General features: G+C 34.0%; 1 protein-coding gene across 6 annotated transcripts in view; it reads left to right on the forward strand.

Moving 5' to 3' along the window:
• The window catches only part of LOC131426203 (fasciclin-1), a 467103-nt gene that overhangs the window by 321145 nt on the left and 121081 nt on the right, over positions 1–24877 (forward strand). The window lies entirely within an intron of this gene.

Raw genomic sequence — 24877 nt, forward strand, 5'->3', positions numbered from 1 at the left:
AACTTCTTTTTTGTTTAAAAATTGGTATTACTTAAAACTTAACTTGTGGATGGTCAGAAATTTTCTGTTTTGGTCTAAAACTTCAATATAAATCAATTTAATTGAACCTGACATCTGCCAGTAGTTCAAATTAAATTGCTGAATACTGCAGAGTTAGCCAAATCGAATAGAATTATTCCAACCGCGCACACCTCAAGGCAATCACTTTGAACCGGTTATATTTTTACTCTTTCTCAAGAATCTGATAAATACTATAAATTATATTTTTCTTTCGGTGTCGCACTAAATTAAACAGTAAATGCAAATCACATTGTAAAGCAAAGTTACATGATAAAGGCAGCTATGTACACTTTGTCTAAACTTTTCACTTTTTCGTTAACAACAAATGGCTGAATTTTTCGAATGTTTGCCGATCAAGTAATAGTTGCTAAACTTGATAAGACCGTTTCTGAATTTATTTCGGCTTGAAATTTGAATCGACTAATCTAAAACTGTACCGACAAGAATTCTCACCTATACTTCTGTGGTGCCTCGAGGCAGCCACTGAGAACCATGCATTGTTGCACTTTACCTCAACGACCTTAATTTTGCACTGAAATGTATTATTCGCTGATGATTTCAAGTGACGATATCGGACATTTGCTAATCAACTACAACTATAATCTGTCTGAATTTGATTTTCGCAATAAGTTTCAAAAGATTTTTATGAGTACTTTTTCTAAATCTACTATCACGAGATATATCTATCTGATCTACTAGAACTAAGGATGTTTTCGTTGAAGTTTCCAAACTTGCCTGAATCCTTGCTGGGGAAAATCTGTGTTATTTTTCTAAGGACTCATATTGCACACTCTAACCGTACCTTTTTAATAAGTTTTCTATTTATCATCTATCCTAAAACACTGCTGCGGTGAAACTAATTTCCATTCAACCTTTACCACAACAAGCACCCATCATCATGCTTTGGGTTTAATTGTATTTGATTGTTGAAACTTTTTTTTTCGTTTTTGTAAGTCCCACTCATCACCTGACCAAAAACTGTTCCCTACCTGTTTCCCCTCTCCAATCCACGTTCACCACGATGTGGAAAGTAGAATATCTGTAACATTTTTTCAACCGTCAGTGGATTACGCAAAGCCCGTCTGCACAGTGCAGGAAACCACTGCCGGATGTGAAAGTAGATGTTTGGGTTTTTCGTTCCGGGCTCGAATGAACTTCGTCCTCCTCCTCCTCCACCTCCTGCTGCGCTTGGTTTCCGGTGGTTTTGAAAGCAATCTAAGCTCAACTACAGCCTTTGCTGTCCGGCAAGTCGGATGCTAAGAAAACTTATCTGCCGCAACAGCAGCAATTCTGGCACCTGAAGTACTTGAAGGACAAACCTTTTTTGATGGGGGAGATAGCCCAACGGTACCATCGAGGGCCGAGGTAGTTGACTCAGAAGGTGTGGAGATGTAATTACTTTATCAAATCGTTGTTTGCCTTGTAGAAGTTTGAGAGACAGTTCAGTTGCGGCGGCTGCTGCTGCTGCTGTACCTAACGACCGAAGTTTGTACTTGAATCAAGGCTGCTATTTTTGTCAGCTGACAGGGACGTGATTGGATTTGATTGCTGCAATTATGATTCACGATGAAATTACGCAAATTGATTAAGATTTTCCTAAGTTTTTAAATGTTCATAATTCAAAAACATTTATTGAACCTAACAATTCCGTCAGCATCATTTCACAAGTGTGTTACGATTCGAATTTGCCATGCTCAGCAAACTCAATTTTGTTCCCGTTGAAAATTGAAATTAAAACATTTCGATCCGGCAAGGAATCTGTAGTCGGAGTCAACAACTAGCTTTTTGATTGCAACAACTTGAAAAATTATTCGTATTGTTATTTAAACATCATACCACACATGAAATTCAACCTAAAGGGTATTCTAATGACAGTTATTTTTTCCATGGATGACCATCTCAATCCGAAAATTTCATCGCAATACGAGTAGTGGTATAGTTTACGTCGTAAGTTTTGGTGAAGAAATTCAATCTGGCAGACGCTAGAAAGGAATCTTGCTATATTTTTAGAAACAGGACTATAACAATTAAAGCTCATTAAACCACCTTGCTTCCTCTTCGAAGAGAACAATATGAGAAATCAAGATTTTATCACAATCCAACACAACATAGCTCCTCGCTGAAAGACAGTTTTTAGCTGACCGTGAAGTAATGCACGTATTTTTTTCCATATATGTTATGAGTCTCATAAGAGATTCATTGAAGAGGATTTCGTACGAAAAGAAATTCAAAATTACAACACAAATCCAAATGTAGAATTTTTATTGAAGAGATTTGAAGTTGACGAGAAAAAAAAATTAAAAGTTTGGTGCATTGTTCGAGAAAAAAGTTAAGTCTGTCGGATTTTTTGTTAATTTCAAACAAATTCATAGCCAAGATTTCAAAGCAAACAAAAATGTAGCAGACGGAAAAATTACAAATGCCTTAAAGTTTAATTTAACCATAATTTCAAGAGTTGAGTAAGATCACATTTGTTTCCGTGAAAAAATCAAATCAAATTGTAAAAATAATCCTGCATGCCCAGAAATATGTAGTCGCAGACAAAACATTGGTTATTTTGTTGTTGGAATCTAGCTAATGAAATCGATCTGGCAAGACATCTGTAGTCGCAGACTGTAGCAGTGTGGGAGAAGCGAACATATTCGAACTAAAAATTGGTCATATAGAAGATAAAAACAGAATATGAATTCATCCTATAAAGTATCACTATCTTTACGTTTCGTCTTAGACTCGTCGGTGCAGAGCAGTTCAAATTGAACTGCTTACTGCGAACTTAAACAGTTCAATTTGAACCGCTAAGAGCAAATTCAGCAGCGGCAAGATTCATATGGGTGGTCTATAATGTAAACGAAACTAAAACAAACGTATCCCCTGCGATCCGTTTTAGTTGTATTTATTCGACCAGTTCTACTGTCAAATTTAAAACTGGTATACATTGCCGTTCTATTTTTTCTATATTTGAAACACAGGTAAAACGCTGCTGGGGCTGAGAGTTTATTTTGTTATAATTTCTAGATTTAAATTTTAAAACTGACATAAATTATGCATCTAAAACTAGAACACTCCTGAATATGCCCTAAGCAGACGTAAAGTTATTGCTATTTGCAACACACTTGTAATGAGCACCGAAGTGCTAAGTGCCGAACGAAAACAAGTTTCGACTAATACTGGATTCCGATGGTCATTTAAGAGTTAACCTTATTTTGTGCTAGGGCACATAACCAATATTACAAGTGTGTTGCAAATAGCAATAACTTTACTTAGCGGTTCAAATTGAACTGTTTAAGTTCGCAGTACGCAATTCAATTTGAACTGCTCTGCACTGACAAGTCTAAGACGAAACGTAAAGATAGTGAAATTGGTTATGTGCCCTAGCACAAAATAAGGTTTACCCCTAAATGACTATAAAGTATCATTTTCGTTTGACGCCCAAAATTTCATTATAATTCGAGTGAGTTTCCGAGCTAAATTTTTCAAATTTTCTGGTATGGCAAGAAATTTGTAGTCGCAGACAAAATGTTGTTTTTTTTTAGTTGAAATTAAACCAATGAATGTAATAGATAATAGAATGCTCATATTTTTCCTAAAATTACATCAGATAAATGAGGCAACGACGAGAATTTTGTAGAAACGGAAATTGTGTAAATTGGATAAATTGTTTAACAGATTCAAAGCCAAGATTTGAAAGCATACAAAAATATTGAAAAAAGGTAAAATGAAAGAATGTCTCTAAGTAAAACGATATGAGGAGTAAAAAAATAAACAGATTACAAAAAATTCCCAGTTTGACAAGAAATTTGCAGTCGCAGACAAAACATTAGTTTTTGCCCTTTACAAAGGTATAAGAATTGTTGGAAAATCCAACTTTCGAACGAAGCCTCGGAGTTTTATATACCAATCGACTCAGCTCGACGAGACGTTCGTGTGTGTGCACCTATCAACAAGTTTTTTAATCGCGCAGTTTACTCGAAGATGAAAGATACTATTGGGTCATTGATCAAGTTCGAAAATCAAATGGCTTCTGGCTCTGGAAATATGATGGTATAAGTGACGCAACCGACAAAATGCGTTACTTTTTTTTACTTTTCAGAGATGGCTGAATCGATCTCAACAAGCTTAAGCTAGTTTGAAAACCACTGTTGGGTCTTTTATATTTATTTTATCACTCCTCTCGTACAAAACGGCAACGCAAATGTCAAGCGCTTGGTTCTAGAAATGATGCCGAATATATGACATAAACGCTGAAGCATGTTTTTGTGAACTACTCGAGTTAATCTGAACAAATTGGTGCCAAAATGAGCCCAATTTAGTGTCAGAAATTATCCTAATAAAATGACAAAAAATATATTAACGAGACTGTTTCGATGAACGAGAAAGGCATTACCACACTATTAGGTGGATTAGGAATAGGTTTTTGTTGTTGAAATTGAGCTAATAATTCTTCCAGCTCAAATTCTTTCGTCTGGGGTTGGCGGTTCAATGCGTTGGGCGCTGGTCTTACAAGTCCGTTGTCATATGTTCGAAGCTGAAAGGATTTTTAGTGTCAGTAGGGTCGTTGCAACAGCCACGCAATGATTCTGTGCACTATGAAATTTCACAAAAGGAACATAAAAACAAGGCTTTGCTTTGATTTTTATCGAAATTCGTTGAATTCAGAAAATTCAGCCCATGAAAAATGTGTGGTTAGTCGGTTACGTCACTTGTAGTATTATATCTTCAGTGCCGGAAGTGACAACCATTGTATTTTCGAACTTCATACAAAGTTCAATAGTAGCTTTCAAACGAATCTAGACTTGTTGAAATTTGCTCTTCCATCTCTGAAAAAAATTGAGCGGTAAAGAAACAACGCGTTTTGTCGGTTACGTCACTTTTACCATTATATCTCCAGAATCAAAAGTGACAGCCTTTTGATTTTCGAACTTGATCAATGGTTAAATAGTAGCTTTCAAAAGAGCCTAAGCTGGTTGTGGTTTGTAAAATATACAACGAAGTTAATTTTTTACGGGCGAAAACCTCGAATCCAAAATTTTATTATGATTCAGGTAGCTGGTGGTAAAAAAAATCTTATGTGGCAAGGAATATGTAGTTGCAGACAAGACATTATCTTCTCTTCTGAGCAAAACTCTACCATGAAGATCATTTTCTTATCATTGAAAACCAGACCAAAGAGAATCGGTTTATTTTCACATGATTATCCCAAAAATCATTATTCATCACCAGCGTCATCACTTTCAGATCAATGTTTCTGTTCCGTTTGGCGAACTGATCGACGACGTTTCGGTGTGCCTCCAAAAATAAAACATATTCTCCGGTTGAGCTTTTCCACGGAAACCGCATTCCGTGTTTCGATTTCCCGGACCTTCTGGGGAAGGGGGAGGTAGGAGGGAGTAAACAACCGGGTAAGCTACTTACGGTCGCTACACTCAAGGCCGTTTGCGTTGTGTGAAAGTCTCCGACCGGAACGGAGTGACGGAGTGCTACATTTATGTACCAAAATAAGTAGATTATAAATCCATTTACCCGCCCATCACATCCGGTGTCGATCCGCCCAATAAAGTGCAATATTGCATGAAATGCAATTCGTCGTTCGGTTTGGGCTGAAACGGTACCGTATGCGCCTGTGGAAATGACTCTGAAGCGATTGAAAATACTGGTTTCGTGACTTCATTTTTTTTTTCATTTCGCACACAGTACACTTCATTTTGATTGATGCATGCGAACACTTTTGCTCGGATGCAGCCGGGGTTGCGTCACATCCGACATCGGCACATTTATGCGAATCGATATTTCCTGTTGAGTTTCAAAAATTTGCACGCGGGACAGACCGGAATCATCACATTTCACCAGCTGATTGATGCTGTGGCATAAAATAATCGGATCAGCAGTTTTCATCTACTCCGGGCGCCAGCAAAACCCAGAACGGCTTTTTGGAGGAACGGGTACTTAACGGGGGGCGAAATACATCGTGCTGATTGGAACACAGGAGCCAACTACAGAAGATGAGGTCATGGAGTCGAGCAAAGAATTTTGTGTCTATATATCTCGAAAAGGGTCAACAGAAAATAACAGGAACATATTTTTCGCTCCATACCATCTAAAATATGTTCAACAATTTAGGATAAAATTTTCAGTAGTATAAGATAACCACCACAAAAAAAAACTCAAAATTGGGGTTTACTAAAATGTTTGGTATGAACGAGCACTAAGGAGAAATTCAGTGCCAAAATAAGGCGCGCAAAATTTTAACTGCACGAATTGAACGAATCACCGCACAAAGCGTATTGTACAAAACCGATACATAGAAAGAGGGAAGATAGACAGTGATTGATCACAGTGGGCTCACGACACGTTTTATTCGCTAGTAAAACAACCACTAACTATACATGGTGGTAATAAACAATGGGTGTTTTCAATTGTTTAATATGAGGGAGACACATTTGAGCACGTTGTTTAAGACGGTCAGTTTAAACATTCAACATTAATAAGAAAAATACTCTTATAATTGATTTTCTCGCCTGAAATTTGAACTCAATTTCAGGCTTAGAATTAAGTTTCAGAATTTAGTATCGGAATTTAGTTCTAAATCACAGATTCAAAGTAAGACTCTGAAACTGAATCCTAATTCTGGAACTAAATTTTTGGAATTAATTCCTTGGCTAAATTTTTGAATTAAATTCTGCTACTAGTTCTTTGATTTATGTTCAGTATTCGATTCCAGAACTCTAATCTAGGATTTCATCATCTGATTCTAGAACAACATTCAGGATATGAGTTTTAGTTCTGGATTCTGGAACAAATTGTTAGATATATGAACTCCGAACTGGAATTTTGGACTTCTGAATCAAAATTTAATTTCTGAATTCAGTTTCATAATTTAATTCCTGAATTTCAAAAATTCAAGCTCAGAATTCAGACTTGCTACATGCTGGAAATGAATTCGAAACATTGATTCTGAAATTATAATTTGGAACTAAATTCAGTTGATCTATTCAAGTTCGGAGTTCAGTTTCAGAATTCAGTTCTAGAACTAAACTCGGAACTTGGATATTGAAATTGAGTTCAGTTTCAGAATTCTAAAACTAATTTCATGAATTGAATTCTTGATATGGATTTCGAACCTAAACTTTATAATTTGGAACTGAATTCAGATTTTTGCAACGGAATTCTGAGCCTGTCCTGGGTTTCGAAAAACAGCTCCCGTTCTTGAGTTCTGGTCCAGAATTTAGGTTCTGGTGTAGATAAATGAGGGAAGGCAAAAAAGTACTAGTACAGTTGTTAAACATCGAATAAATTCCGCAAATTGGTTCTTTTAAGAACCAATAAAATACTTCCAATCGGTTTATGTTAGTTTGCTCGTATTCACGTTCTCCAGTTCTATTACCTACCCCCTTTTTTATTCTTTTTCCATTAACTCTACACTCTCATAAAAAAGAAAACATTCGAAATACAAAAATAGAAACTTAAATTAGTAATTGAGGCACAGTGAGGTCTCTTTTAACGCGAGGAATACGTACTGATTAAAAACAAATCGCGTAACTTCGGAAATCCACGTAAAAAAATATTTTATATTTTTTATGCCTGATATCTTAGAAATGCATGAAACATTCAGATCTGGTCGAATCGAAATAAATTTTTTTTTAATATGGGCTAGGAAAAATTTTGAGATTTTCGATATTGAAGATTTTTTTGTATGCGATATGTCGTAGAAATGCATGGAACATCAAAATCTGGTGTAATCTAGAAAAAATATGGTTTTAAATTTAAAATTTTACAATTGTCAAGAAATTAACTTAAAATTTTTTTTTTGATATCACCAGATCTCGACGTTTTATGCATATCTAAGACAAAACAAGAAAACCGGATAACGTTGAAAATTCGCGTAAAAAAACGTACAATTTCGGAAATCCGCGTATAAAACACATAACATTGGAAATCCGCGTAAAAAATCGCATAAAAACCACGCCAAAAATACCTCAAGAACTCAAGTAACCAATAAGCACATATTAATGCTGCATTAAGTCAGCAAATAATCGCTTATTGGTAGTTCAATCGCTCCTAAGATTGAATTAGGGCCGGCTTTGGTAATCCACACGGCTATTCATAGGTAATGCCTATTTACGACTAGTGTGCATTTTGAAAGCTGAATTGTGATTGATTTAGAACAGATGAGCTTTTAGATTGCCGATATAAAGCTATAAGAATTTTTGGTGCTCATAAAGGCCCCAATTTGACTAGCAATATTAGTGCTTACTGGTTACCTGAAAAGGGTAATAATTCGTAAAATCGTCCACAAAAATGACTATTTTTGATTTTTTTTATATATTTTTTATTCGATTTGATCAATTAAATAAATACGTTGGAAAAAAAATTTCTTAAAGCTATTGTAAAATGTCAGTTTTGGTCACAATTTGAACAGAATCATGCCAAATAACTAAATCAACGATTTGTGTTTTTAGTCATTGTTAAAAGCTAGTTTTTAAATATAATCAGTATCTAACGGGGAAAACAGATTGGAAAATTGACATGCGAATGCAATTATCTAAAGAAAACCACGAAAATGTTACCGCAGAGACGGGACTTGAATCCGTAACTAATTACTAACCGGTAAAATTGTTTTACCAATTAAACTACCCTGCATATGAAAACACATGAAGAGATAACCCAATTGATTAGAAGAACCAAGCAAGCTTTGCTGTACTTGGCCACCACGGCATTCACTAACAGTCCTATATCTACAGAAACAACAGAACACACACACTCCTATTTTTTACCTTTTTTGCCTTCTACTTTGCCGCCGACACTGATTTGTGATTTTGTGTTTGTCTGTTTTGCTACCTATCGTGGGGTACACACCAGCATCACACATCTACGTGACGATCTCAGCCAATGTGTGATAGCAGCAGTGACGAAAACAATATATTTACGATGATTAAACCTTCGATTGACTTTCAACGATTTGTGTTTTTAGTGTTTGTCAAGACGTAGAGCCGTCTTGAGCTAGTTTTCAAATATGATCAGTATCTAACGGGGAAAACAGATTGGAAAATTGACATGCGAATGCAAATATAGCAGGTAATTAAACATAAAATTACTTTACAATTCTGTACGTTTCAATATAATTTAATCGCAAAATAAGCGTTACTTGAAAGATACAGTTATATTCATTGAAAATTCAATGCAATTCAATTTAGTTTTGCATCGATGAAGGTTTTCAATCAAAATTTCGATTCAACCCATGTCTATTCCATGTTACTATTGATTTACATTTCGTGTAAATTTCATTATTTCTTTCTGTGTAAAGCAGCGGTTGTTACCATTTCTATGCAGCCATGACGTTCCCTTGCTATTCTGGTATGATTTGGCATCTTGTCTACACCAAAGATGTGTTGGAATAGTACAGGGTCCGGCACTCGAAGTGTAACCAATTAAAAAGGCCATAAATTCAGTTTGGAAAATTACTTTTACTTAATTCAAAGTACAAAATGTGTAAAAATAATACAAAATTCAGAATCAATTCACTTTTGCTCGATATGACCACCTTTTGCCTTGACTTGATGACTTGAGAGAGCGTTGTGTTGTTTAAGATGGTCAATTTAGTCATTCAATTAATAGCCAAAATTTTCTCGCCTGAATTTTGAACTCAATTTCAGCTTTAGTTTCAAAATTTAGGTCTAAATCACAGGTTTAAAAATTAAAACTTAAACTCTGGAGCTGAATCCTAATTCTGGATTCTGGAACTAAATTTTTGGTTTCTTTGGAATTTCGAGATAACACTAGATCTCGATGTTTCATGGCTCGTAACTTCGGAAATCCTCGTAAAAAAGCCGCGTAAAAAACCGCGCAAAAAATCCCGTTAAGAAGACCTCAGTCTATATAAGTTCTGAAGAACCCAATTAACCAATAAGCACATACTAATGCCTCATTAAGACAGCAAATAATCGAGTTTGGCAATCCATACGTCGCTGATGCTTCAATATTAGGTTCCAGTGCGTCAATCATTGCTGGTTGTTTATCCTTGTAGACATGAGCCTTAACCTGGCCCCATAAGAAATAGTCCCAAGGCGATTAAATAACGCGATTTAGGCTGCCAATTTACGGGCCCAAAACGCTAAAATAAACTGTTCACAGAAGGTGGCTCTCAATTTGATCATTGTTTCGCGTGCCGTGTGGGATGTGGCACCGTCTTGTTGAAATCACATGTCATACGGTCCGATGATACCGCCGGCCCATAATCCACACCAAACAGTGACTTTTTTTTGGGTTCCATGCATTGGTAGCTCATGGAATACTTCTGGCTAGTCTTCTTAATTCCAGATGCGGAAATTTTGCTTGTTGACGTATCCATTCAACCGGAAATGAGCTTCGTCGCTGAATACAATTTTTCGTTAAAAAAAATGGATCTTCCTCCAACTTTGGCAGTGCCCATTCATGATAAAATTATAGACCAAACGACGATTTATGATTTATGATTTACGATTTATGATTTATAGATCGAACTGAGCAAGTTTGACAATGACACAAAACACGATTCACGCGTAATATGTCAAAAACAGTGTTGCCAAAAAGATACCAGCAAAAAATCAACTTTTTGTATTGAAAATCTAATCTGTTTAAGTTTTCTAAGTTTTTTTGCGATAGATTTTTTTTTTTGGGATATTTCCATCGTTTTCTTTTAGAACACCATTTTTGAACAATTTGCCAATACATAGCATTACATTTGAAAATTCGACACATATCATTAGTCAATTTTGGGATCCTCACATGATTCTTCGCGTAAGCAATAATCAAAATCTGTCAAGATGACTTATAGCTCTTACCCCTCTTTGATGCTACTGAATTCTAGGCTCTGAAACAAAGAAGCGAAGGAACGAAAAAGGATCATCGGAACATTTTTCTTGCTTGGCACAACGACGATGACGACGTAAATAATGGCCAGACGATTTATTTTCCCTTCGGACGAACGGATGGATGGAAAACGCCCTGCCAGCCATGTAGCCAACTATATTTGATTTATCTGCGAGTTTTCTCGACCCATGCTGATTGAAATTATGAGACCGAAATGGCCAACTTTGTACTGCCCACATGAGCATGAGAGCACACTCATGCTGACAGCAAAACAACGTGATTGAATAATGTCACCGAAGTAGTGTCCCGTCGTAGGAACCGACGACCAGTAGGGAGACTACTTTACTTAAGATAAGAATAAAGACGATGGAATTTTTTGTTTGGTTTGTTTCCGATTCAAATAATATTTTCTCGAATCGGTTCGTCTACGATTTTATCAAAATCTTTTTTTTTTTTTTTGCTCAAGCATCTACCCGTTCAATTCAAACGCGAGTCGTTGTGAACTCCCTGCACAGACGTACAGACACATTCATGCGACGGTCATAAAATTTTCTCGACCACCCTCTCGACAGATGCGTGTGTGTGTGCCGTGCGGTGCAGTCCCTACGGTTGTTGACTCCACAGGACTTGGCCTACACTGACAAATCAAAGCCATTTCGACAGACGAAGCCGGCCCCTCGTCGGTGCCTTTTTCGACGGAGAAAACATTCCTGCGATGATATCATTTTCCACAAAATATGCGTGCGAGTACATGCGAAATCAAGATAAAGAAAAGAGATTCTCTTTCGGGGTGAATAAAAAAAACGACAAAGAGATCGCTGATTTGAGGGGTTGTGTCACCCGGCGGAGTCCATTAGCCCCGACGGGATGACTCATTCCGGGCCCCCCGAGAGATCGAATTGCAGATATCCAGCAGCGGCGATGGGCGGCGGTGCAGAAAGTTGTTATTTGCTCGAAAAAAAAAGACAAATCGAAAGCAAAAAAAATATACATGGATAGCATGTCACGTGGCGTACAAAACAAGTTGCCAATTTGGTTTTCCATACCCGGCTTCGGGGTTGATTGAATGGATTGAATGCTTGCCAGTGGTATGCTTTGATTGTCAACATTAAAGAGATCGGGTTTGAATTCGTTATGCGTTGCTGTGTTAGATTTTACTCGATATTTAGGCGTTTTTATGCGAAATTTTGCTTATCTCAGATATTGGATCGTAGAATTAAATTCATGATAAAACAAGAGTTTTAGTAACAGATCGGCTGAAAAGTTCGTATCGTTTCTATGAGAGGGCGCCACTAGAATTAAATCCATACCATTTTCAGTTAGTACCAACCTTCAAAAGATACGTGTATGAATTTGACAGCTGTCTGATTATTGGTTTGTGAGATATTGCAGTTTGAGTGAAGCTACTTTTTTTATTGTGAAAAAAATGAAAAAAAAGGAATTTCGTGTGTTGATGAAACACTACTTTTTGATGAAAAAAGTGCCGCCGATACCAAAAAATGGCTTGATGAGTGTTATCCGGACTCTGCACCGGGCGAAGCAACAATTCGTAAGTGGTTTGCAAAATTTCGTACTGGTCATATGAGCACCGAAGACGATGAACGCAGTGGACGTCCAAAAGAGGCTATTACCGATGAAAACGTGAAAAAAATCCACAAAATGATTTTCAATGACCGTAAAGTGAAGTTGATCGAGATAACTGACACCCTAAGGATATCAAAGGAACGTGTTGAACATATTATTCACAAATATTTGGATATGAGAAAGCTTTGTGCAAAATGGGTGCCGCGTGAGCTCACAATCGAGACAATGCACCGTGTCACAAGTTGATGAAAACCATGCTGAAATTGAACGGGGGGGGGGGACTTCGAATTGCTCCCTCATCCACCGTATTCTCCAGATTTGGCCCCCAGTGACTTTTTCCTGTTCTAAGACCTCAAGAGAGTGCTCGCTGGTAAAAAATTTAGAAGCAATGAAGAGGTAATCGCTGAAACTGAGGCCTATTTTGAGGCAAAGGACAAATCGTACTACAAAAATGGTATCGAAAAGTTGGAAGATCGCTATAATCGCTGTATCGCCTCTGATGGCAATTATGTTGAATAATAAAAACGAATTTTGGCAAAAAAATGGGTGTTTCTAATAAACGATACGAACTTTTCAGCCGAACTGTTATGTACTATAAATTTAGTTTTTTTTTCGTTCCGCCTTCGACTCATCAGTGCAAAACAGTGGATGTTGAACTGTTTTAACATAAACACAAACAAAAATTAAAATCGGTTATCGGTATTCTAAGCGTAAAATTAGGCCTACCTCTGTATGCATTTAGTTCCTAGCGAATTTCGTGTCAACTCAAACAAATTTTGACCGTACCCTCTCACATTTGAATGGAACTTTCTGGACATTGAAATTGAAGAAAAACCATTTTCTGATGCCAAATATATAAAAAAAAAATTTTTTCTGAAAAAAAGTGTTGTTAAGTAGTCTTTAAAAAAAATCGGGAAAACACCAGATCTCGACGTTTCGTGTATTTCTAAGAGAAAACAAGAAAACCACGTAATCCGCGTAAAAAATGCATAGAAAACCGCATGAAAATATACATACCTCAGTGTACTTTGTTATTCCAAAATTGATCTAGACTTTGTCTTTAAAAAAGGGTCAAACGAGTTTTACTATTTTTTTTCTTTTCAATTAGTTTTTCGACGAAAAATGACAAATCCTGCAAGAAACTGTTCTGCCAGAGATTTTCACTAAATCGGTCCAATTGTTTGAATGAAATTCTGAGAAAAATTCCTAATCCAAACCTACACTGGAAAAAATCGTTCTCAAAAATTTAAAATAAATTGCAAGAAAAAATTACTTTGATGAAACTTTGTTTCCAGTTGACGGAATATGTTCTTTTCCAGTTAACGGACTATGTTCTTTACAGTATACTTTGTTATTCTAAAATTGATCTAGACTTTGTCTTTAAAAATGGTTAAACGTGTTTTACCCTTTTTACCTTTTTTTTCAATTAGTTTTTGACGAAAAATGATAAATCCTGCAAGAAAGTGTTCTGCCAGTGCCAGTTTTACTAAATCGGTCCAATTGTTTGAATAAAATTCTAAACAAAATTCCTAACCGAAACCTACACTGGAAAAAATCGTTCTCGAAAATTTAAAATAAATAGCAAAAAACAATTATTTTGATGAAACTTTGTCTCCAGTTGACTGAATATGTTCTTTACAGTGTACTTTGTTATTCCAAAATTGATCTAGACTTTGTCTTTAAAAAGGGTCAAACGTGTTTTACCATTTTTTTTTCGTTTCAATTCATTCATTCATTTGTTTCGATTATAGAGGTTTTAACCTTAAGGTCATTCACCTCTTCGGACCAGAAAAACTTTCTGATCCTATGTGCGGGGTTGGGAATCGAACCCAGGCGGGCTGCGTGAAAGGCATCGACTTACCCATCACGCTGTACCCGTCCCTATTTCGTTTCAATTAGTTTTTGACGAAAAATAACAAATTGTGCAAGAAAGTGTTCTGCAAGTGATTTTCACTAAATCGGTCCAATTGTTTGAATAAAATTCTAAACAAAATTCCTAATCGAAACTTGTATTCTCGTGCCAACAGTTTATGTCAAATATTTTTTTTAATCTCAGATATTGGATCGTGGAATTACATTCTTAATAAAACAAGATTTTTAATATACATTCGTTTCGCCTTCGATTCCTTAGTGCAAAACAGTGCATTTTGAACTATTGTGCCACCTAGATATTCAGCATAAATCGCTGATGAGTCGAAAACAAAACGTAAACAAAAATTAAAATCGGTTATGTATCCTAAGCACAAAATTAGACTATTCGAAAAAATTGTTTCATTTGGCACGTGGGTCAAAATTCGTAAAATCTTCCAAAAAATTATTATTTTCATTTCTCGTTCAAGTGTTGATTATTTGGTTCTAATTGATCAATAAAATGACTTTCTGAAAAAAAAAACTGTAGTAAAAATTCTTCTGAAATTTATAGTAAAACGATTTTTTTTTGTCAAATTCTACAATAAACAAATATATTTAAATGAAACTTTCGCAAATCGTAGATAATAAAATAAACTTGAACTCAAAAAAAAAAGTTATTTTGACGGTTTTTTTCTATACAATGTTTTAAAACCATTGATTTTTTTTTCAATGTTCTGAACTTTGAAATGTTTTGACGAGAAACCAATTAGCCAAAAAGGCATCTTTTAATTTGAAACAACATTAATTGGTCACACCCGCATCGAAATAGTGTTCTGCAGAAAGTCGTAACTTAACGTTGGCTTAGCGGTTTATGTTGAGTTGTTGTCTCAACAAGTTTGTTTGTTTGTCTTTTTGTTAGTTTTCCTGTTTGTCTGTTTGTATGTTCTTCCGTCATCCATTTGTGTTTATCTTTTTATCTGCTCGTTATTTTTTGCTTGTTTGTTTGTTTGTTTGTTTGTTTGTTTGTTTGTTTGTTTGTTTGTTTGTTTGTTTGTTTGTTTGTTTGTTTGTTTGTTTGTTTGTTTGTTTGTTTGTTTGTTTGTTTGTTTGTTTGTTTGTTTGTTTGTTTGTTTGTTTGTTTGTTTGTTTGTTTGTTTGTTTGTTTGTTTGTTTGTTTGTTTGTTTGTTTGTTTGTTTGTTTGTTTGTTTGTTTGTTTGTTTGTTTGTTTGTTTGTTTGTTTGTTTGTTTGTTTGTTTGTTTGTTTGTTTGTTTGTTTGTTTGTTTGTTTGTTTGTTTGTTTGTTTGTTTGTTTGTTTGTTTGTTTGTTTGTTTGTTTGTTTGTTTGTTTGTTTGTTTGTTTGTTTGTTTGTTTGTTTGTTTGTTTGTTTGTTTGTTTGTTTGTTTGTTTGTTTGTTTGTTTGTTTGTTTGTTTGTTTGTTTGTTTGTTTGTTTGTTTGTTTGTTTGTTTGTTTGTTTGTTTGTTTGTTTGTTTGTTTGTTTGTTTGTTTGTTTGTTTGTTTGTTTGTTTGTTTGTTTGTTTGTTTGTTTGTTTGTTTGTTTGTTTGTTTGTTTGTTTGTTTGTTTGTTTGTTTGTTTGTTTGTTTGTTTGTTTGTTTGTTTGTTTGTTTGTTTGTTTGTTTGTCTGTTTGTCTGTTTGTCTGTTTGTCTGTTTGTCTGTTTGTCTGTTTGTCTGTTTGTCTGTTTGTCTGTTTGTCTGTTTGTCTGTTTGTCTGTTTGTCTGTTTGTCTGTTTGTCTGTTTGTCTGTTTGTCTGTTTGTCTGTTTGTCTGTTTGTCTGTTTGTCTGTTTGTCTGTTTATCTGTTTGTCTGTTTTTTCTGTGTGTCTTCTCGGTTAATTTGTTTGGTTTTGTTTCGTAAAATCCCATAAGTAACTATTTATTTTACTATTCTGATAATTAAAGCTATTAAAGCAATAAATTATATTACGGTATAATAAACCCAACTCTTCTTTTATTTATTTCTAAGAATGTTTTTCTGGTGATTTTCTCTTAGTTTACACCCCCAACAGCTAAAATATTGTCTTGTACTGACATATTTCGTCCTGCATATCTCGTGGTCGTGGAAGGGTTAAAGGCCGACGTTTCGATGGAATACATCTTCATCTTCAAGGTAAAATGACGACCAACATTTTTCGTCAAGTAGATTGAAAATAGTTGGAAATATGAACGATTACCCTAGAACAGTCAATTCGCAAAAAATATCTTGTCTGACAGGCTGTCCGTCTCTGTGACTTGAAGAGTGACATTTCAATCGCGACCGGGATCATCAGCAAATAAAATGATGTTCAAAAGTGCTTAGATAAACTTACCTTTCCTGAAGCAACAATACTGTTTTTGTTTTATTTTAGTGGGATTTGGCTTCTTAACTAAACAAAATCATAAACTGAATCAGGATATATTACGATATGGAAGCTAGTCTTCTGTTTCGACAGATTTCGCAGCCGATTTCTTAGTGTGCAGATACTGAATTTAGGTTGAAACCACATTTTAGTCTTTCAATTTAAAAATATCCTCAACAATTTTGATAGAACGACCGACGTGTTTTTCTTTCGGTCATTGATTGCAGTTTTTTTTTGTAAAAAAGCGAGAAGGTGATGTCAGTGACAAAACTGAACTGCCGTGACGTTGCCAGAAGTATAACAGTTTTTTCTATCAAATTGAGTAAATTCAGTTAGCAAACTAATAAAATTTGATTATAAACTAAATATTCTATTATTTCAACGGAAGTTCAGAATAGACGATTGAAATATGTCATAATAATCCATTATCGAGAACCCTATTGACTAAGTTACTCACTGAATTTTTTTTTCTCTAAAGAAAATTAAATCGCGAACTTGTTTCCCCTATTTCAATATCGCTGTTCTATCAAATTTGCCAAACTCCATTTACAATAAATCATACCAACCCCTCGCCCGTCGTCGTCGTCGTCGGCGGCTTATTCGCAGTTAATGTTCACAATTCAATTCAAGTAAAAGCAAAACTGCACTTCACTATCTACCCTAGAATCTTGGGCCCACACTCAACGAAAGGAAAACAAGGACAACTCTTCTTATTTACGCAACCTCACCGACGGTGGATATCCTGGCCCGCATTTCCACTTTCATCCGATGTGGTGTGGGAGAGGGATGGGAGGAATGGATGGAAAAGGCCACGCTAAATTATACTCCGCTGTCCTGATGCACACAATAAAGCAATAAAACCGGATGCGATATCATCGCCCTTGCACTAGCTGGCTTCAATTATGAGCAGAAATCGTTAGCGAAAATCTCCTCCACTGGCGAAAGGGAGAGTGAGTGAGTTAGTGCGTGAGTGAGGGAAAGTTAGCGAAGTAGGCGAAACCCTTCGCCCATTTGATTCCCCATTCATGTAAATAAAGTCATTAAAGTTGTGTACTTCGATGAATATTCTTTCTTATGTCGTTTTCGTTTTTAAATTGCACTACACCGGTGTAGCGAAAGGTGCACTGAATCCGTTCGTTTTTGCCAATTGCACTACACCAGTGCTACACTTTTTCTGCACCGATACCACTGGTGTAGCACTCATCAAAAGTTTGGTGTAGCTCTGTGCAATGGAATCGTTTATTGTAGTCAATGGTTACTGTTTATGTTTTCGTCAGTTTTGTTCGTTTATTCATGCCTCAGTGTAGCACTGCACCGGTGTAGTGCAAATTAAAAACGAAAACGCCATTAAATGAAAACCCACAGCGCATATCAGCCTACTATCTATCGTAGAACTTTTTCCATTAGATGTGAGTGTGTGTGTGTGTGCTCTTGTGATTTCACGCCACAATGAAATTTCATCTGCAAAAAAAAAACAAACATTGGCAGGCCAGCCCGTGTTGTAACATTCTGCCTAGATATAACATTTTACGACGTGATACTTTTAATTGAATGTCACCACTTCAATTGTAATTCGAAACGAGAATTTAATTTCTGAACTGCTGCCGTCGTTCTCTGTGTCCTTGTCCCCGGCTTTACCCAGTAAACCGATGCCACTTCGAATTGGTAGCTTCCCGTGAAAAGAAAATTGTAACCATTGATTTTACAACCGGATCCAATTTACTTACAATCGGATAAAACTATAGAAATCTAGTGTCTGAGTGTCTGAGAAAAAAGTTTTAGGTAATCAGTAAAATTTTCGGAAAAATACACAATGAAAAAAAAAGTTTACTGTTTTTCGTAAAATCAAGTTTATTTTTCGATATTCTCTGTTATTCCATCACACGATTATTCTTATTTTATATCACAAAAAAGTGTCAATTTACAAGGAAATTAATGAACGTTAAAAAAGTTGGAGAGAGGGTCTATAAAAATGTTTCGCGAAGAAGAACTTTCTAACGATTTTCGAAAAATGATGTTTTGATTGGAATAAATGCGTCTGTGCAATGAAAAATTATTCTCCAACTTTTCTTTCCAAAAGTGAAAGTAATTATTTCATCCCCCTCGGCCAGAGTAGCCCATGAAGGGAAAAAAAGTGAAAGTGATTATTTCATGAGAATACACCTTTTTTATAACTTAGTCGAGGTTCTGCATTGTCAACTTTGTTTGTTTTTATTTTTTGGAATTCTTATGAAATTTTGAACAAATTCTTCTTTGAAGTTGAGACCAAAAAATGAAAACAAATTCGAAAAAATCGGTTTTGTAAAGGTAAAAATACAAAAATCTTTTTGCAAAAATACACATGTTTTTTTGCCAACTAGGCGCGGTTTGTTTATAGTCAGTTATAGGCGGACTGTGCTCAAGTTACAATATTGAAGATATAAGTTACGAAAAATAATGAGACAATGGTCGTTTTGCAAACCAACCTTATTATTTCCCATTTTCATGCTTTGAGTGTGTTTATATAGTCTGTTTTAAACTTTACCTAACCCTTAAGCTTTTTTCCGCTGATTTATCTATATAATATGATAGCTTCGTTCTGTGTCTGTTGAAAATAATTTCGAAGCAATTTTAATTTCTGTTATTGGAATGAAGCAATGATATTTTTGTCATATTTTGCTTGTAACATAAAACAAAACGAGATTGGTGTGAAATTCTCTTGATTCCTTTCTAGAAGTCCAATCGTATAAAGCATTCGCATTTGTTGTTCGGATGTTCATTAGAGTGGGACAAGGTTGTATGGGAAAAAGATGAATGATGGTTTATTTTCTTGCTCCACCAAACTTTTCGTGCTCTTTTTAGGTCCCATAAGAACTATGACTATAAAAATCAATGCATGTGTTATTTTTGTAGAAAATTTAACAAGGAAGAAAACTTTCCGAAGTACGTAAAACAATCCGGCATTTATAGAAAATGCTATCAAAGGAAATCCGACGCAAGGTCCGAAAAATGGCTCATTCCTTGAAAATCTAGCATCACTGCTGCTAGTGGTCGTAATATGATTTGACTTTCTTTTATTATGCTATAGACAAGTCATGTTCCAAAACTCACTGTAAAGACAACGGTACATTCCAGAAATACCTTTTTAAAATACCTCAATATTTCGATTCCTCAAATCATCCGCTAAATCACTATGTTGAAAGGGATACTGAGATAAGAGATGCCGCTGATGGTATTTCTTCTAAATCATATCTTGATGTAGCAAGCGGTAATTCTTCTAAATTATTTCCCGATGTTTCTGACGAAGCTGTCGTATAATCTGGCATCTCGTTGTCGCTGGGAGCTAGTTGTTACTTTTTTATACTTGAACTGTTTACCTAAAAACAGGTAATTTTTCAATATGGCGGTTACTCCCCTGTGGAACCTGTGATTTTTATAAACCAAACATTTTTCTTCGATTTTGTTCTCAACATCTCAACATATCTCGAAAATAACTACTCGCGTGGTCTTGATGTCAAGATGAAGATATAATTTGAATCAAAAAACACTTTTTTGTAGTTTTTTTACGGAGCAACAGCATAAGCAAAATAATTCAAACTTTTTTTACATTATGAAGCATCATTTATAGAATATTTAGGTCAATTTCCGTATATTATTATTGAAAAAAAAAGGCGGTAACAGAGCATTCCCCAAAACCTCTTCTGAAAATCACGTTGCGCGGTGAACACGATAACTCGACGTATCTGAGATCAAGAATGTTCTTAAATTTACTTGAAGTACGAGTTCTTTCTCCTCCTTCTGTCGTTATTTCGTTTTTTTAACAGTTCGTGGTATATTGAAGCAAAAAACTCGATCTTACGCTAAATTTTCCGCCAATTTTGAGGTGAAAAACTACCATAATATGAAATCGGAAAAATTTCAAAAACGTTGGGGAGAGACATTTTATACCAAGAAAGTATGTTCCAAGTTTGAAATGAATCGGTTCAGTAGATTTTGCAGAATCCCCTTCACGGACTTCGAAAAATTGGTTTTCAGAAAAACGCGTTCAATTTTTTTCTCAAATAGTATTTTGACAGTTTGGTTCCAATTGATTTGAAATCTTGACACAATAATGTTAAACTACAAAAATATGTAAAACAAAAAAATATGTAAAACAAAAACGGTTTTCCGAAACTGTTTAAGCAACTCCCCACCCCTCAAGTGACAAGTCATGTTCCAAAACTCACCATAAAGACAACGATACATTCCAGAAATACCTTTATAAAATACCTCAATATTTTGATTCCTCAAATCATCCCCTGAATCATAACGTTGTAAGGGATGCTGAGACGAGTGATGCCGCTGATGGTATTTCTTCTAAATCATATTTCGATGAAGCTAGCAGTATTTCTTCTAAATTATTTCCCGATGTTGCGTTTACGAAGCTGTTGTCGCATGGAAGCGAGGTGCTGTGCACTTTCAATAGACACAGGTCGATAGGAATATAATCGACATGAGACGCAAATATTCATTTATCACATTCACAGTAATTGCGCACTGCTTGGAAGCAAAATGTTCAACCATACTATCTGTTACTTATCGACGCTTAGACGAACAAGATCTACAACCAGGCGCTTCTAGCTAATAGTAATTTTTTTTCGGATGGGGTTTCAGAACTGAAAACTGCAACTTGTTGGATAAAGTCGTTTGTTGAAAATTATTCGTTTTATAATTGACTTAAATATGAAGGTAAATCATATTCGCAGTTGGAAGAATTTTCTCAGTTTTGAATAAAACTTTCTGGGCATGTAGACTTTGTCCTAAAATGTCACATTGCATACTTCGTTTTTCTAAAATTGATCTAGCCTGTCTTTTTAAAAGGGCTAAACATTTAACCATATTTTTTCGATTAGTTGATGAATACTACAAACACCTAAAAAAATGTATTATACTATTGATTTTTACAAATTCAATTAATTTTCCAACGAAAATACTGAAAAACCTTCATATCGAATTGACTTTAAAAACATAAAATCAATAAACAAAAAAAAAAACAAACTCAACTAAAGTCATTATCATCCAAGAATGAATCTCAATTTGAAAGGAGATTTCACAGAATACTGGTTGCCTGATAATTGCAAAAAAGCATCAGTAATGGGCAAGAAAAAGTTTAAATTAAAAGCGCTTTTTTCCCTAAAACTTCCCGATTTACAATGCGTGGACGATTGGACGGAAACATAATAACCTACCTTTTAGACAAAGTTTCGTTGAATTCGAAAGTTTTTTTTTGCAAATTGACTATATTTTGAAAATCGCTTTTTTTCCAGTGTAGGATTCGAAAAGATGAATTTCGCTCACTTTATTTTTCCTAAATTTATCTAGACTATCTCTTGAGTATGACTAGACATTTTTTTTAAATGGCAAAATCCTACAACAAATTGTTGCGCTGTTGATGTTCTCAAAATAAGTCTAATTTTTGAATGAAAATACTGAAAAAAATTATTTTACACTAAAAAAATCGATCCTAAAAATTTGAAATAAAATTCCAAAAAAAAAACGCCATTTGAATGACATTTTGTTCCTGTCAACCTTCCAAATATTGCAAGATGGGCGTTCCGAAGGAACAAAAGTTATTCCAGCAAAAACTTTTCCTGATACTTTCTGCAAATATCGGGCAACTACCAATAGGAATATTCGATGAAATTTTCTCACAAATTGAGATTCATTGGAATCTTAGATGATTATGACATTCAGTTTAGTTAGTTTTGAATAAAAATATACTGGATAAAAATTCAGTTTAGACGAGAAATAGTTCTTGTTTGAAAATTGGTAGGGAACTTAATCACCTATCTTGGGATAAAATTTTATTAAAATCAATAATGATTTTGTTTTGTAAATCGATTTTAAATTTTTAAAATCCATTTTTTTTCAGTGTATGACTCGATAAGGATTTTTTTCAGTATTTTTATAAAAAAAATTCTGCTGATTTTGTGAAAATAACTAATATCATACTTTTGTGTAGGACTTATTTTAAACGACGACATTTCATTGCGAAGATCATTCACAAATAGCACAAACAGAAGTGGTCCGAGATGACTCCCTTGCGAAACACCTGATATAGTATCAAAAGGATCAGTATGTACAGCTCCGAGTCGAGCTGAGGCACTGCGTTCAAAAATTTTCAAAAATCGTTAAATAGTTTTCCCTCGAGAAAAGTTTTTATCGATCATCTTTCCAACTTTTTTAAACATTCAACAAACATTCCTCCTATACTTCTATACTTCTATACTTCTATACTTCTATACTTCTATACTTCTATACTTCTACACTTCTATACTTCTATACTTCTATACTTCCATACTTCTATACTTCTATACATCTATACTTCTACACTTCTATACTTCTATACTTCTATACTTCTATACTTCTGTACTTCTATACTTCTATACTTCTATACTTCTATACTTCTATACTTCTATACTTCTATACTTCTATACTTCTATACTTCTATACTTCTATACTTCTATACTTCTATACTTCTATACTTCTATACTTCTATGCTTCTATACTTCTATACTTCTATACTTCTACACGTCTATACTTCTATACTTCTATATTTCTATACTTCTATACTTCTATACTTCTATACTTCTATACTTCTATACTTCTATACTTCTATACTTCTATACTTCTATACTTCTATACTTCTATACTTCTATACTTCTATACTTCTATACTTCTATACTTCTATACTTCTATACTTCTATACTTCTATACTTCTATACTTCTATACTTCTATACTTCTATACTTCTATACTTCTATACTTCTATACTTCTATACTTCTATACTTCTATACTTCTATACTTCTATACTTCTATACTTCTATACTTCTATACTTCTATACTTCTATACTTCTATACTTCTATACTTCTATACTTCTATACTTCTATACTTCTATACTTCTATACTTCTATACTTCTATACTTCTATACTTCTATACTTCTGTACTTCTATACTTCTGTACTTCTATACTTATTTACTTCTATACTTCTATTCTTTTATACTTCTATACTTCTATACTTCTATACTTCTATACTTCTATACTTCTATACTTCTATACTTCTATACTTCTATACTTCTATACTTCTATACTTCTGTACTTCTATACTTCTATACTTCTATACTTCTATACTTCTATACTTCTATACTTCTATACTTCTATACTTCTATACTTCTATACTTCTATACTTCTATACTTCTATACTTCTATACTTCTATACTTCTATACTTCTATACTTCTATACTTCTATACTTCTATACTTCTATACTTCTGTACTTCTATACTTCTGTACTTCTATACTTCTGTACTTCTATACTTCTGTACTTCTATACTTATTTACTTCTATACTTCTATTCTTTTATACTTCTATACTTCTATACTTCTATACTTCTATACTTCTATACTTCTATACTTCTATACTTCTATACTTCTATACTTCTATACTTCTATACTTCTATACTTCTATACTTCTATACTTCTATACTTCTATACTTCTATACTTCTATACTTCTATACTTCTATACTTCTATACTTCTATACTTCTATACTTCTATACTTCTATACTTCTATACTTCTATACTTCTATACTTCTATACTTCTATACTTTTATACTTCTATACTTTTATACTTTTATACTTTTATATTTTTATACTTTTATACTTTTATACTTTTATACTTTTATACTTTTATACTTTTATACTTTTATACTTTTATACTTTTATACTTTTATACTTTTATACTTTTATACTTTTATACTTTTATACTTTTATACTTTTATACTTTTATACTTTTATACTTTTATACTTTTATACTTTTATACTTTTATACTTTTATACTTTTATACTTTTATACTTTTATACTTTTATACTTTTATACTTTTATACTTTTATACTTTTATACTTTTATACTTTTATACTTTTATACTTTTATACTTTTATACTTTTATACTTTTATACTTTTATACTTTTATACTTTTATACTTTTATACTTTTATAATTTTATATTTTTATACTTTTATACTTTTATACTTTTATACTTTAATACTTTTATACTTTTATCCTTTTATACTTTTATACTTTCCTTTATACTTCTATACTTCTATACTTTTATACTTTTATACTTTAATACTTCTATAGTTCTTAAACATTCATTAGTTCCT

This window comes from Malaya genurostris, chromosome 1 (assembly GCF_030247185.1).
Source record: "Malaya genurostris strain Urasoe2022 chromosome 1, Malgen_1.1, whole genome shotgun sequence".
Lineage (NCBI taxonomy): Eukaryota > Metazoa > Arthropoda > Insecta > Diptera > Culicidae > Malaya > Malaya genurostris.